The sequence below is a fragment of the Pleurodeles waltl genome, chromosome 1_2 (assembly GCF_031143425.1).
Source record: "Pleurodeles waltl isolate 20211129_DDA chromosome 1_2, aPleWal1.hap1.20221129, whole genome shotgun sequence".
Lineage (NCBI taxonomy): Eukaryota > Metazoa > Chordata > Amphibia > Caudata > Salamandridae > Pleurodeles > Pleurodeles waltl.
In genome coordinates this window covers 127,685,011-127,698,779 of record NC_090437.1, presented here as the reverse complement: position 1 = coordinate 127,698,779, position 13,769 = coordinate 127,685,011, and positions in this window count along the sequence as shown.

Sequence of the window (13,769 nt, the reverse complement as noted above, 5' to 3'; positions counted from 1 at the left end):
GCAAGTCCTAGTGCCTGTAAATGTGGTGCATGCAGGTGTGTGTGTAGACGAGACTGGGAGGGAGAAGAGGAGGAGGGGGACACAGTGGAGACAGTCGATGTTGCTGTGTCTGTATGGGTGTGATGCTTGTGTGAGTGCCTGTGGTGTGTGTGGTGCCTATGTTTGCTTGAGCTACTTTTGGGTGTTGACTTGTGTGCCTGCTAGTCTGTAGCTACTTTTGGGTGTTGACTTGTGTGCCTGCTTGGGATGGGCTGGGGTACAGGGGATTGGGTCTGGGTGGAGGAGGTTGGAGGGGGGAGGCTGGACACAGGGACAATGGCTGCCATTAGTGCTGAAGCCAGAGATTGCAGGGTTCGCTGAAGGACAGCCTGACCAGAATGAATGCCTTCCAGGAATGCATTACCGTGTTTCAACTCTCGTTCTACACCCTGGATGGCATTCACAATGGTAGACTGCCCAACAGTGAGTGACCTGAGGAGGTCAATGGCCTCCTCACTGAGGGCAGCAGGGGTGATTGGGGCAGGGCCTGAGGTGCCTGGGGCGAAGGTGATGCCCACCCTCCTGGGTGAGCGGGCACGGGACACACGCTGAGGGGCTGCTGGGAGGGCGGTGCTGGTAGGGGAGGTGGCGGCTGTACCTGTAGAAGTGGGGTGCACAGATGGTGCCACCACCACAGGGGAGCTCCCATCGGCGGACGAGTCCATGTCGCTGGTTGGTGATCTGGTGGCCGACGTGAAGCTCCCCTCGCCCTCCGTCCCACTGGTGAATTCAGAGTCTGTGGTGTGGCCCTCCATGGCCATGTGGGATGCAGCTCCCTTGTGCTCCGGTGCCACTGTTCCTCCGCCTGTTGATGCTGATGTACTAAAGGACAGGGAGAGCAGGAAAAGGGGGGAGACAGAAGAAAGAGAGTTTTAGTGCATGGCATACCGCTACCGTTGGCGGACAAGACAGACGCAGCAGCCCCATGCATTACGCCGTGCTCCTGACCTCTGCACATGCTATTTCAGGGATATGGCCTACATGGCAATGGTAGTAATCTGCCCACATGGATGGCAAAGGGGCAACTATACATCAACTTCCTTCTGTTTTGAGCTGGGGTAGAGTGCCACATGGCCTACATATCGGAGGGGCCTTGCCTACCTAACTCGCCCTGGCCTAGGGACACCCACAACCCACCACCCCCACCCAGACACCTCCACTGCACGCAAAGTCCATATGATGAGGTATTACTCACCCCCTTGTATCTGCTGTGATGTCCTTAAGCGCCCATCCAACTCTGGGTAGGCCACCGCCAGGATCCGGAACATCAGGGGGGTCATGGTGCGATGGGCACCCCTCCCACGTTGGGAGGCCATCCCCAGCTGAGCCTCCGCCGTCTTCTTGCTGCAGCGGCGAATGTCCTCCCATCTCTTACGGCAGTGGGTGCCCGTCTCTGGTGGGCCCCCAGGGTCCGGACTTCCTTGGCGATGGCACGCCAAATGTCCCTCTTCTGGTGGGCGCTGACCTACATGACATGCACAAGGAAAGAGAACAGTCATTACCTACTGCACCGTCGTTGTGATTGGCCCCCTCCCAGCTCTATCCCTGTGGCCCATTCATCCCCATTCATAACTGTTCTATGTGCTCTGCCCCCTTCCCTCATCCACCCAGCCCTCTCCACCCAAGCCTAGCCCATACAACGTGCTCCCTGTGTACTAACCTGTTGTTCTGGAGGACCGTAGAGTAGCGTGTACTGGGGGAGGACCCCATCCACAAGTTTCTCCAACTCCTGTGCAGTGAAGGCAGGGGCCCTTTCCCCAGACGCAGCAGCCATCGTCGCTTCCAGACCGAGGTCACAGCAGCACTAGCAGTGTAGGTCCTCTCCTGTCGAAGGTCAGGTATCTAGTGATTGAAGAGATAGAAAATGGTGGTGACGTCCGCGGCGGTGACGTCCGCGGCGGGCGCATCATCACCGCCAGCGCACCTGTTCATTGGCTCCTGGGGCCCATAGGGTCCAATGTTAACCAATGCAGCATTGCGCCGCGCTCTACGACCGCCTACCGCGACGGTGTCCAACGCCAGCGCAGTTACCCCACAATCCCATTGTCCCAGTTTAGAGGTCCGGCAGCCGCCATTTCAGGGGCCCACATGGCTTCAATTACTACTGCGTCACACATACCGAGGCCTACACTCAAAACCTTTCCCGAATGGGTTAATTGTCTGTTGTAATCTTGTGTGTGACTGTGGGTACATACCTGGAGGAATGCTGACAGTTTCTTCGCTGTTGTCCTTCTTAGGCACCGTCAGTTGGGACATATTGGAAGAAGGCGGATTCCACCGGTGTACCGACCGCTGGTGGCCCTGTTGACAATGGAAGAGCGACATGTCATCGTGACCTACCGGTTTGACCGTGCCACAATCCAGGAACTATGTACCCAGTTGGAGCCAGACCTGATGTCACCAATCCGCCATCCGACTGGAATCCCCCCTGACGTTCAGGTGCTGTCAGTGCTCCATTTCCTTGCAAGTGGGTCTTTTCAGACAACAGTGGCCATGGCATCAGGGATGTCCCAGCCTATGTTTTCCATCGTCTTGTCCAGAGTGTTGTCTGCCCTGCTGAAACACGTAAGGAGATACATCATTTTCCCTGAGGTGGAGGATTTGCCTACAGTGAAAGGTGATTTCTATGCCGCTGGACATATCCCCAACGTCATAGGTGCCATTGATGGGACCCATGTAGCTCTGGTCCCCCCCCGCAGGAATAAACAGGTGTACAGGAAGAGTTATCATTCCATGAATGTCCAGATGGTCTGTTTGGCAGACCAGTACATCTCGCAGGTAAATGCTATGTTCCCTGGCTCTGTGCATGACGCCTACATCCTGCGGAATAGCAGCATCCCTAATATGATGGGTCAACTCCAGAGGCACCGTGTATGGCTATTGGGGGTGTTGGAAAATGGGTCATTGGTAAGGGCAGGTAGGTACCTACACTTAGCAATAGGCCACTAACCTCCACTAAGGTCCAGTTAGGTCTCAGTAAAATAACCCCAGCTCAACCCTTGGTAGCTTGGCAACGAGCGTCAAGGCTTAACTGAGTGTAAAGCATTCAAATATCACAAAACAGTATTTAAATAAAACACAGGAAACAGTTTAAAAATCCAAAACCAATTTATAAAAATAGATTATATTTTTATCTTTAAAATGACACCAAAACGAATAAAATTGGATAATGGGAACCGGAGATATGAATTTTTAAAGAATTATTATTTTTTTAGCGCCTAGAAACAAAAAGCGCCAATTGGGTCATCTGGTTGCACCTTGACCGGGGCAAAGTCAAAGTTTCAGGCCGACCGCGATGGAGCCCTGCTCGGCTACAGGGCGCGGGAGGCCTCGGTTAAAATGTTACCTTCACACTTAGGGCCTCATTATGACCCTGGCGGGCGGCGGAGGCCGCCCGCCAGGATCCCGCCCTCCAAATTACCGCGCCGCGGTCAAAAGACCGCGGCGGGTATTACGAGTTTTCCCCTGGGCTGGCGGGCGGTTCCAGTTAAACCGCCCGCCAGCCCAGGGGAAAACGACCTTCCCACGAGGATGCCGGCTCGTAATCGAGCCGGCGGAGTAGGAAGGTGCGACGGGTGCTACTGCACCCGTCGCGTATTTCACTGTCTGCAAGGCAGACAGTGAAATACATTTTGGGGCCCTCTTACGGGGGCCCCTGCCGTGCCCATGCCATTGGCATGGGCACGGCAGGGGCCCCCAGGGGCCCCGCGACCCCCCCTACCGCCATCCTGTTCATGGCGGCTTTCCCGCCATGAACTGGATGGCGGTAGGGGGGGTCAGAATCCTCATGGCTGCGGAGCGCGCTCCGCAGCCATGGAGGATTCCAATGAGCAGCGGAAAGTCAGCGGGAGACCGCTGACTTTCCGCTTCTGACCGCGGCTGAACCGCCGCGGTCAGAATGCTCATTGGAGCACCGCCAGCCTGTCGGCGGTGCTCCCGTGGTCGGTGGCCCTGGCGGCCACCGGCCGCCAGGGTCAGAATGACCCTCTTAGTCTTTTTTTCGAAGACTTTCTTCAGCTGGACGAACCTGCTAGTCCAATCCGACCTCCTGGAGCCCTTCTCCGGATACGCGATGCTGGAATCCTCGGTGGAGATTTTTACCTTCGGACTTAGTCGTTTTTTCGAGGTGAAAATCCTTCGACCGGGGTAAACCTGGATCTTGATCCGACGTCCATGGAGCCCTTCTCGGATACGATGGCTGGGAGGTCCCGGTCAACTTTTTACCTTCGGACTTAGTCTCTTTTTCGGAGATTTTTCTTTACCGGGACGAACCAGCAAATCAGGCCGGGTCGTGGTTGAGGCAAGCCGGCTAGAGTTGCCGCGGCGGGTCGGTCCCTCTATGGAGCTTTTTTACAAAAATTCTCCAAACTTCTGGGGCTTCTCCCAGATGACCTTTTAAGGTTCTTTTGGGGTCCACAGCTCACCCCAAGGGTCCAGAAGTTCTGAGATGGTCCTTGGGGGGTGCGGACTACAACTCCCAGAATGCACCTGGCGCAAACTCCTTTTTGGCCACTGGACAGTGGTCAGCTGGTCGCTTTCTTCAGGAGTTGGTGCAGGGGACTCTGGATAGCAATTTTTCACCTGTAGCAAACAGGGAGTCCCTCCTTGAACCAGTTGAAGCCAGGCAAAGTCCTTCTTGTGGTGAAGCCCAAGTGTGCAGCTGGTGCAGTCCTTCTGAGTGCAGGTTCCAGGTGCAGGCCAGGGGTCCAGCAGGGCAGTCCTTCTTCTCCTTTGGTTCTTCCTTGTTGGAATCTGATGGGGATCTAAGGTGTGGGTGCAGGTCTGCCAGTTTTATCCTTGCTCCTGGGTGAAAAGCAGGTGGGGTCCTGGTTCTCCAAACAGGTGCAGGGTCCTTCACCCTGTGATGACCACTTCCTGGGAAGTGTGGCAAAAATCAATCCCAGGAGGCAACATTCTCTAAAAATCCATCATGGCTGAATCTGATTTTTGGAGGTTACATCTGGCTGAGCCCACCCACTGGTGTGGCTAAAAATACTAAACACACCCCTCTCCTGCCCTCTCCTAATCTAATCAAGGGGGCACCTAGTTGTCTGGGGTTGCAGGATGTGGGGGTGTTGCTGGTTGCTCCAAATGTCCTTCTCTGCCTTTGAAGACCAGTTTGGCAGCCCTCCCCCTTCCTGCCTCACCATCTGCTGAGGGGAGATTCCCCCCCACAGGCACATTCCTTTGTGTGAAGCCAGGCCACTTCACACCTCATCAAGGCAGCTTGGCCAAGCTACTAGAGCTGGCCAATCAGAGCACAGCAGCAAAAACAATGCAGGGCTGAAATGGGCAACTTTTCAGGTAAAGTTTAAAACTCTTTACCTGAACAAGTTATAATAAATCCAACAACTGGAAGTTGTGGGATTTATTACAACAATTAATTTGATACCAAATTCTTGGTATGTATAATTTAAGGAGACTTTAAAAATTAAAATAAAATCTCCCCATTCTAGCCTATGAAGGCCATTTACTACAATGAGGGAAAAACGAATTTGACTGTTTTTACCTCACCAGGGCTTATAAAACTATTTTTATAAAGTCCCTGCTTATAGTTACATGGCACCCAGCCCTAGGGGCACATAGGGCACATCTTAGGGGTGACTTATATGTAAAAATAAGGCAGTTTGAGACTTTGGAACTACTTTTAATTCCAAAGTCGAATTTGCTTATAACTTTAATTTAAAAGCAGCCAGCAAGGCAGGCCTGCCTTTAAAATGACACTGGGCACCTCAGCAGTGCACCTATGGGTGCACTACCTATGCTGTGGTCCCTAAACCTACATGCCCTACCATATACTAGGGACTTATAGGTAGGTTAACTTAGCCAATTATAATTAGCCTAATTTGCATATCCATTTTACACAGAGCACTGGCCCTGGGACTGGTAAGCAGTACCCAGGGCACAGCCAAGAGTCAGTAACCACCAGTACCTGTCCAAAAAGTGTGGGGTGACCAGGGCAAAAAGGAGGACTTTCCTACACTGCCCCTCCCCCCCCAGATGAAAGGTGATGGGTACTAACCTACACCCTGGTAGTCCTCATCAGCAAAGTGGAAAAACCTGGAAAGGCCATCTGCATTGGCATGGGCAGTCCCAGGTCTGTGCTCCACTGTGAAGTCCATCCCCTGTAGGGAAATGGACCACCTTAACAGTTTTGGGTTCTCCCCCCTCATCTGCATCAACCATCTGAGAGGTCTGTGGTCAGTTTGTACACGGAAGTGAGTGCCAAACAAGTAAGGCCTCAACTTCTACAGGGACCAGACCACAGCAAAGGCCTCCCTCTCAATGGCACTCCATCTTTTCTCTCTGGGGAGTAGTCGCCTGCTGATGAAGGCAACTGGTTGATCTTGGCCCTCTTCATTAACTTGTGCTAACACTGCCCCAATCCCTTCCTCTGAAGCATCTGTTTGCACTATAAACTCCTTGCTATAGTCAGGGGCCAGTAACACTGGTGCTGAACACATAGCCTGTTTTAGGGTGTCAAAAGCTTTCTGACACTCTGGGGTCCAAATGACCTTCTTGGGCTGTTTCCTGGAGGTAAGCTCAGTCAGAGGGGCCACTATGGTCCCATAATTCTGAACAAACCTCCGGTAGTACCCAGTCAGGCCAAGAAAGGCCCTGACCTGAGTCTGGGTTTTAGGAGCCTCCCAATCCAGGATAGTCTGGATCTTGGGCTGGAGAGGTTGTACATGGCCTCCACCAACAAGGTGGCCCAGGTATACAACTGAGCTTTGCCCTATCTGGCACTTGCTTGCCTTGATAGTCAGGTCTGCTTGAAGCAGGGCCTGAAGCACTTCCTTCAGGTGGACCAGGTGGTCCTCCCAGGTGGAACTAAATACAGCTATATCATCCAGATAAGCTGCACTGAAAGATTCCAACCCAGACAGGACTCTATTCACCAACCGTTGGAAGGTGGCAGGAGCATTTTTCAGGCCAAAGGGCATCACCTTGAACTGAAAGTGGCCCTCTGGTGTGGAAAATGCTGACCTCTCCTTGGCTCCTGGACTTAAGGCAATCTGCCAGTATCCTGAGGTCAGATCAAATGTGCTCAGGAATTTGGCAGCCCCCAACCTATCAATGAGCTCATCAGCTCTAGGTATGGGGTGAGCATCAGTCCTAGTGACTGCGTTTAGACCTCTGTAGTCCACACAAAATCTCAATTCTTTCTTCCCACCTTGGGGATTAGGTTTGGGCACCAGTACCACTGGACTGGACCAAGGACTGTCAGAGGGCTCAATTACCTTGAGCTCCAACATCTTAGCCACTTCAGCTTTGATGTTGGCCTTGACCTGGTCAGACAGCCTGTACAGCTTGTTCTTGACAGGCAAGCTGTCACCAGTGTCAACGTCATGGACACACCAATTGGTGAGTCCAGGGGTCAGGGAGAACAGACTAGCAAACTGTTCCAAAACTTGTTTGCAGTCTTTTTGTTGCTGGTCTGTCAACTTGGGAGAGAGTACCACTCCCTCCACTGACCCATCTTGTGCATTTGAGGACAGGAGGTCTGGCAGAGGTTCACTCTCCTTCTCCTTCCCTTCATCAGTGACCATCAGCATGGTCATGTCTGCCCTGTCCTGGTGGGGTTTCAGCACCTTAACATGCAGGATCCTATGAGGATTCCTGGGGGTGCCAAGGTCCACCAAGTAGGTGACCTCACCCTTTTTCTCCAGAATTGGATAGGGCCCAGTCCATTTGGCCTGAAGTGCCCTAGGAGCCATGGGCTCCAAAACCCACACCAGCTGTCCTGGGTGATACTCAGGCATGGTAGCCTTCTGATCATGCCAGAGCTTCATGAGCTCCTGGCTGGCCTCCAGGTTTCTGCTTGCCTTCTTCATGTACTCAGCCATGCGTGACCGCAGGCCCAGCACATAATCTAGCACATTCTCCTTGGACTCTCTGAGAGGCTTTTCCCAAGACTCTCTCACCAAGCATAATTGGCCTCTTACAGGGTGCCCAAACAGTAACTCAAAGGGGCTGAATCCAACCCCCTTCTGTGGCACCTCTCTGTAGGCAAACAGCCGGCATGGGAGGAGAACATCCCATCTCCTCCTGAGTTTGTCAGACAAACCCATGATCATGCCCTTCAGGGTCTTATTAAATCTTTCCACCAGACCATTGGTCTGTGGATGATAGGGGGTGGTGTACTTATAAGTAACACCACACTCATCCCACATGGCTTTCAGATAGGCTGACATAAAGTTTGTGCCCCTATCTGAGACCACCTCCTTTGGGAACCCCACTCTGGTGAACACACCAAGTAGGGCCCTAGCCACTGTGGGAGCAGTGACTGTCCGGAGGGGTATTGCCTCAGGGTACCTGGTGGCATGGTCCACAACCACCAAAATGTACCTGTTACCTGAGGCAGTTGGTGGGTCTAGGGGACCAACAATGTCAATCCCCACCCGCTCAAAGGGAGTCCCAACCACTGGCAGTGGTATCAAGGGAGCCTTTGGCTTGCCCCCTGTCTTGCCACTGGCTTGGCAGGTGACACAGGAGCTGCAAAACTCCTTGACTATTTCTGACATTTGGGGCCAATAAAAATGGTTGACCAGCCTGTTCCAGGTCTTGGTCTGTCCCAAATGTCCAGCTAAGGGGATATCATGGCTTAAGGTAAGGAGGAATTCTCTATACTTCTGGGGGACCACTACTCTCCTGGTGGCCCCTGGTTTGAGGGCTCTTGCCTCAGTGTAGAGAACTCCATCCTCCCAGTAAACCTTGTGGGTCCCACTGGTATCCCCTTGTTCTTGCCTGGCAGCAGTCTGCCTCAGGCCCTCAAGAGTGGGACACTCTCTTTGTCCCTGGCACAACTCTTCTCTGGTGGGCCCACCTGCCCCTTGCAGTTCTGCCAAGTCAGGCAGAGCTTGCAGGGGAAGTGTCCCTCCCTCAGAGGTCATATCCTCCCCCTCAGGATTGGATTCCTCCTGGCCTTCTGTACTTGTAGGGGCTGGCAAGCCAGACCCAGTGCCTTTCTCTTCTTCTTGGAGGCTTGGCCCATTGTTCCAGGGTCCAAGTGTCCAGCACTTCCCTGTTGTGCTGCCTGTGACCTGGTCACAGCACACACCCTTTCAGGGAGGTCCAGCATCAGTGCATGGACCCTTCTCTCCACCTCTGACCATTCAGATGCTTCAAGATCATTTCCCAGCAGACACTCTACTGGGAGGGCAGGAGCTACAGCTACCTTCTTAGGGCCAGTCACACCTCCCCATTCCAGACTCACCATGGCCATGGGATGGAGTTTGGTTCTGCTATCTGCATAAATCACTTGGTGGAAGACACCAGGTAAGACCTGTTCTGGAGAAACCAGATTCTCTGTGACCATGGTCACACTGGCTCCTGTATCTCTCAGAGCTTCCACCTCAGTCCCATTGACTTTAGGCCTCTGCCTATACCTCTCCATGCTGGGAGGTAAGGTGGCCATAGTTGCAATGTCCACCCCACCCACGGATACTAAGGTGACCTCTCTGTACCCTGATCCCAGCCCTGGGCCAACTTCCACCCCCAACCCTACACTAGCAATCCCCTGGGATTGCCCACCAGTGGGGGCCTTCTTGGAGCAGATAGCATCTCCTCTTTTGTGTCCAGGTTGATGACACTCAAAACACTTGCCGGCCTTAGCAAGCTCCTGAAACTTTCCTGCTTTAGCAGGATCATAATTCTTTCCCTGATACCCTTTCCCCTTAGAAGTGGAATGGCTCGGGGCTCCCCCACCCTGAGAAGGTTTTGGGGACTCTTGTGAGGACTCTTTGGGCTTTTTATCATCTTTCCCTTGGTTCTTCCCCTGTGAAGAACCATGTCCTCCCTTTTTCTGATCACCCCCTGGGGGTCTCTGGTTAACCCTAGTTCTTAACCAGTCATCTGCTGCCTCCCCCAGCTCTCTAGGGTTGGTCAACTTAGAGTCAACTAGATACTGGCGGAGCTTCTCTTGGACACAATTGGTTAGAAGGTGCTCCCTCATAATCAAATTGTACAGCCCCTCAAAGGTACTTACCTTGTTGCCCTGTATCCAGCCCTCCAGTGCTTTTACTGAAATGTCCACAAAGTCCACCCAGGACTGGGTGCTTGTCTTTTGGGTGTCCCTAAACTTGAGCCTATACTGCTCTGGGGTCAGACCAAACTTTTTAGTCAAGCATCTCTTCATACTGGGGTATGAGTCTGCCTCCTCCCCCCTTAAGGTTAGGAGTCTATCCCTCCCAGAGTTGGGAACCAACTCCCAAAGAAGTGAACCCCAGTACTGAGGCTTGACTCTCCTCATCTGGAGGGCCCTCTCAAAGACCCCCAGCCACTTATCTATATCATCCCCCTCTACATAGGCAGGAACTACCCCCGTTGGGTAATCTGGGGCAAAAACCCCCACCCAGGGACACCTCAGCTTCTTTGTCGCTGCCACCATCTCTTTTCTCTTCCCTTGCCCACTTTTTCTTTTCTAGGGCCAGCTTCTCTGCCTCCAAAGCTATGAATGCTAGCTGGGCCTCCAGCTCTCTTTCCCTGACGGACAGGTTCTCTCATCCTGAAGGGACCCCATTCCCCCAACTAGCTTTGGGTCTGCCCCTAGTGACTGTATGTAATGAGGACCGGTCTTCCTCCTCCTCACTTAGGCTCAAATGCCCTCCCTCCCCTGAGTGGTTGGAGCTAGCATCCTCCCCTTCTTCTCCCTCCTCTGGAACTTCTTCTGAGTCTACCTCTTGGGCCTCAGCCCATGCTGTCAGGGATTTGATCAGGACATGCCTCCTGAGGTCAGTGGTTGCAGGCAACCCTCTTTCAGTACACAACCCCCTAAGCTGGACTACTGTCATTGTGGGTAGGCTAGCCAGATCAAGCTCCATGGTTCCCTAGTTTTGTGTCAACAAAAACGTTTTGCAAAAATTGGAAACAAGAATTTAGAAAAATCACAAAAATTCAATCATTGAAATTAATCCAAATTAAAAATTAAAAACAATTTTTGCACTAGGACAATTTAAAGGATTTTTAATTTGTTTTACTTAAAACTGTAACGTGATACTGAACACAAGTACAGGATCCCACCACTGCTCACCAAAAATGTTGGAAAATGGGTCATTGGTAAGGGCAGGTAGGTACCTACACTTAGCAATAGGCCACTAACCTCCACTAAGGTCCAGTTAGGTCTCAGTAAATTAACCCCAGCTCAACCCTTGGTAGCTTGGCAACGAGCGTCAAGGCTTAACTTAGGAGACAGAGTGTAAAGCATTCAAATATCACAAAACAGTATTTAAATAAAACACAGGAAACAGTTTAAAAATCCAAAACCAATTTATAAAAATAGATTATATTCTTATCTTTAAAATGACACCAAAACGAATAAAATCGGATAAGGGGAACCGGAGATATGAATTTTTAAAGAATTATTATTTTTTTAGCGCCTAGAAACAAAAAGCGCAAATTGGGTCATCTGGTTGCACCTTGACCGGGGCAAAGTCAAAGTTTCAGGCCGACCGCGATGGAGCCCTGCTCGGCTACAGGGCGCGGGAGGCCTCGGTTAAAATGTTACCTTCACACTTAGTCTTTTTTTAGAAGATTTTCTTCAGCGGGACGAACCTGCTAGTCCAATCCGACCTCCTGGAGCCCTTCTCCGGAGACGCGATGCTGGAATCCTCGGTGGAGATTTTTACCTTCGGACTTAGTCGTTTTTTCGAGGTGAAAATCCTTCGACCGGGGTAAGCCTGGATCTTGATCCGACGTCCATGGAGCCCTTCTCGGATACGATGGCTGGGAGGTCCCGGTCAACTTTTTACCTTTGGACTTAGTCTCTTTTTCAGAGATTTTTCTTTACCGGGACGAACCAACAAATCAGGCCGGGTCGCGGTTGAGGCAAGCCGGCTAGAGTTGCCGCGGCGGGTCGGTCCCTCTATGGAGCTTTTTTACAAAAATTCTCCAAACTTCTCCAAACTTCTGGGGCTTCTCCCAGATGTCCTTTTAAGGTTCTTTTGGGGTCCACAGCTCACCCCAAGGGTCCAGAAGTTCTGAGATGGTCCTTGGGAGGGTGCGGACTACAACTCCCAGAATGCACCTGGCGCAAACTCCTTTTTGGCCACTAGACAGTGGTCAGCTGGTCGCTTTCTTCAGGAGTTGGTGCAGGGGACTCTGGATTGCAATTTTTCACCTGTAGCAAACAGGGAGTCCCTCCTTGAACCAGTTGAAGCCAGGCAAAGTCCTTCTTGTGGTGAAGCCCAAGTGTGCAGCTGGTGCAGTCCTTCTGAGTGCAGGTTCCAGGTGCAGGCCAGGGGTCCAGCAGGGCAGTCCTTCTTCTCCTTTGGTTCTTCCTTGTTGGAATCTGATGGGGATCTAAGGTGTGGGTGCAGGTCTGCCAGTTTTATCCTTGCTCCTGGGTGAAAAGCAGGGGGGTCCTGGTTCTCCAATCAGGTGCAGGGTCCTTCCCCCTGTGATGACCACTTCCTGGGAAGTGTGGCAAAAATCAATCCCAGGAGGCAACATTCTCTAAAAATCCATCATGGCTGAATCTGATTTTTGGAGGTTACATCTGGCTGAGCCCACCCACTGGTGTGGCTAAAAATCATAAACACACCCCTCTCCTGCCCTCTCCTAATCTAATCAAGGGGGCACCTAGTTGTCTGGGGTTGCAGGATGTGGGGGTGTTGCTGGTTGCTCCAACTGTCCTTCTCTGCCTTTGAAGACCGGTTTGGCAGCCCTCCCCCTTCCTGCCTCACCATCTGCTGAGGGGAGATTCCCTCCCACAGGCACATTCCTTTGTGTGAAGCCAGGCCACTTCACACCTCATCAAGGCAGCTTGGCCAAGCTACTAGAGCTGGCCAATCAGAGCACAGCAGCAAAAACAATGCAGGGCTGAAATGGGCAACTTTTCAGGTAAAGTTTAAAACTCTTTACCTGAACAAGTTATATTAAATCCCACAACTGGAAGTTGTGGGATTTATTACAACAATTAATTTGATACCAAATTCTTGGTATGTATCATTTAAGGAGACTTTAAAAATTAAAATAAAGTCTCCCCATTCTAGCCTATGAAGGCCATTTACTACAATGAGGGAAAAACAAATTTGGCTGTTTTTACCTCACCAGGGCTTATAAAACTATTTTTATAAAGTCCCTTCTTATAGTTACATGGCACCCAGCCCTAAAATGTAAAAAATTTAAATTAGCACTTGTATAGCGCACTACTCACCCGTTAGGGTCTCAAGGCGCTGTACTCATACCGCTATGGAACCCCTCCTGGCTTTTCTCTGTGAGGCACCCACTCCTGAGCACCCCCAGGGTGAAGCCAGGCATCCAAGCGCTGTTGGGGCCGTTGTGGAGATTAAGCAAGCTATTGCCCAGAGTTGCAGAGTGGGACCCATGAATTAGATTAGGCACCGTGGTGAGAATTATCTGGTCAAGGGGAATTGAGCCCAAGACCTGCCGAAGTGGGACTTGAACCCTGGTCTTGAGCCAGATCTCTGCTTCAGGGTCTGCCGCTCTAACCGTTGAGCCACACTTCTCCACAGCCCTAGGGGCACATACAGCACATCTTAGGGGTGACTTATATGTAAAAATAAGGCAGTTTGAGACTTTGGAACTACTTTTAATTCCAAAGTCGAATTTGCATATAACTTTAATTTAAAAGCAGCCAGCAAGGCAGGCCTGCCTTTAAAATGACACTGGGCACCTCAGCAGTGCACCTATGGGTGCACTACCTATGCTGTGGTCCCTAAACCTACATGCCCTACCATATACTAGGGACTTATAGGTAGATTAACTTA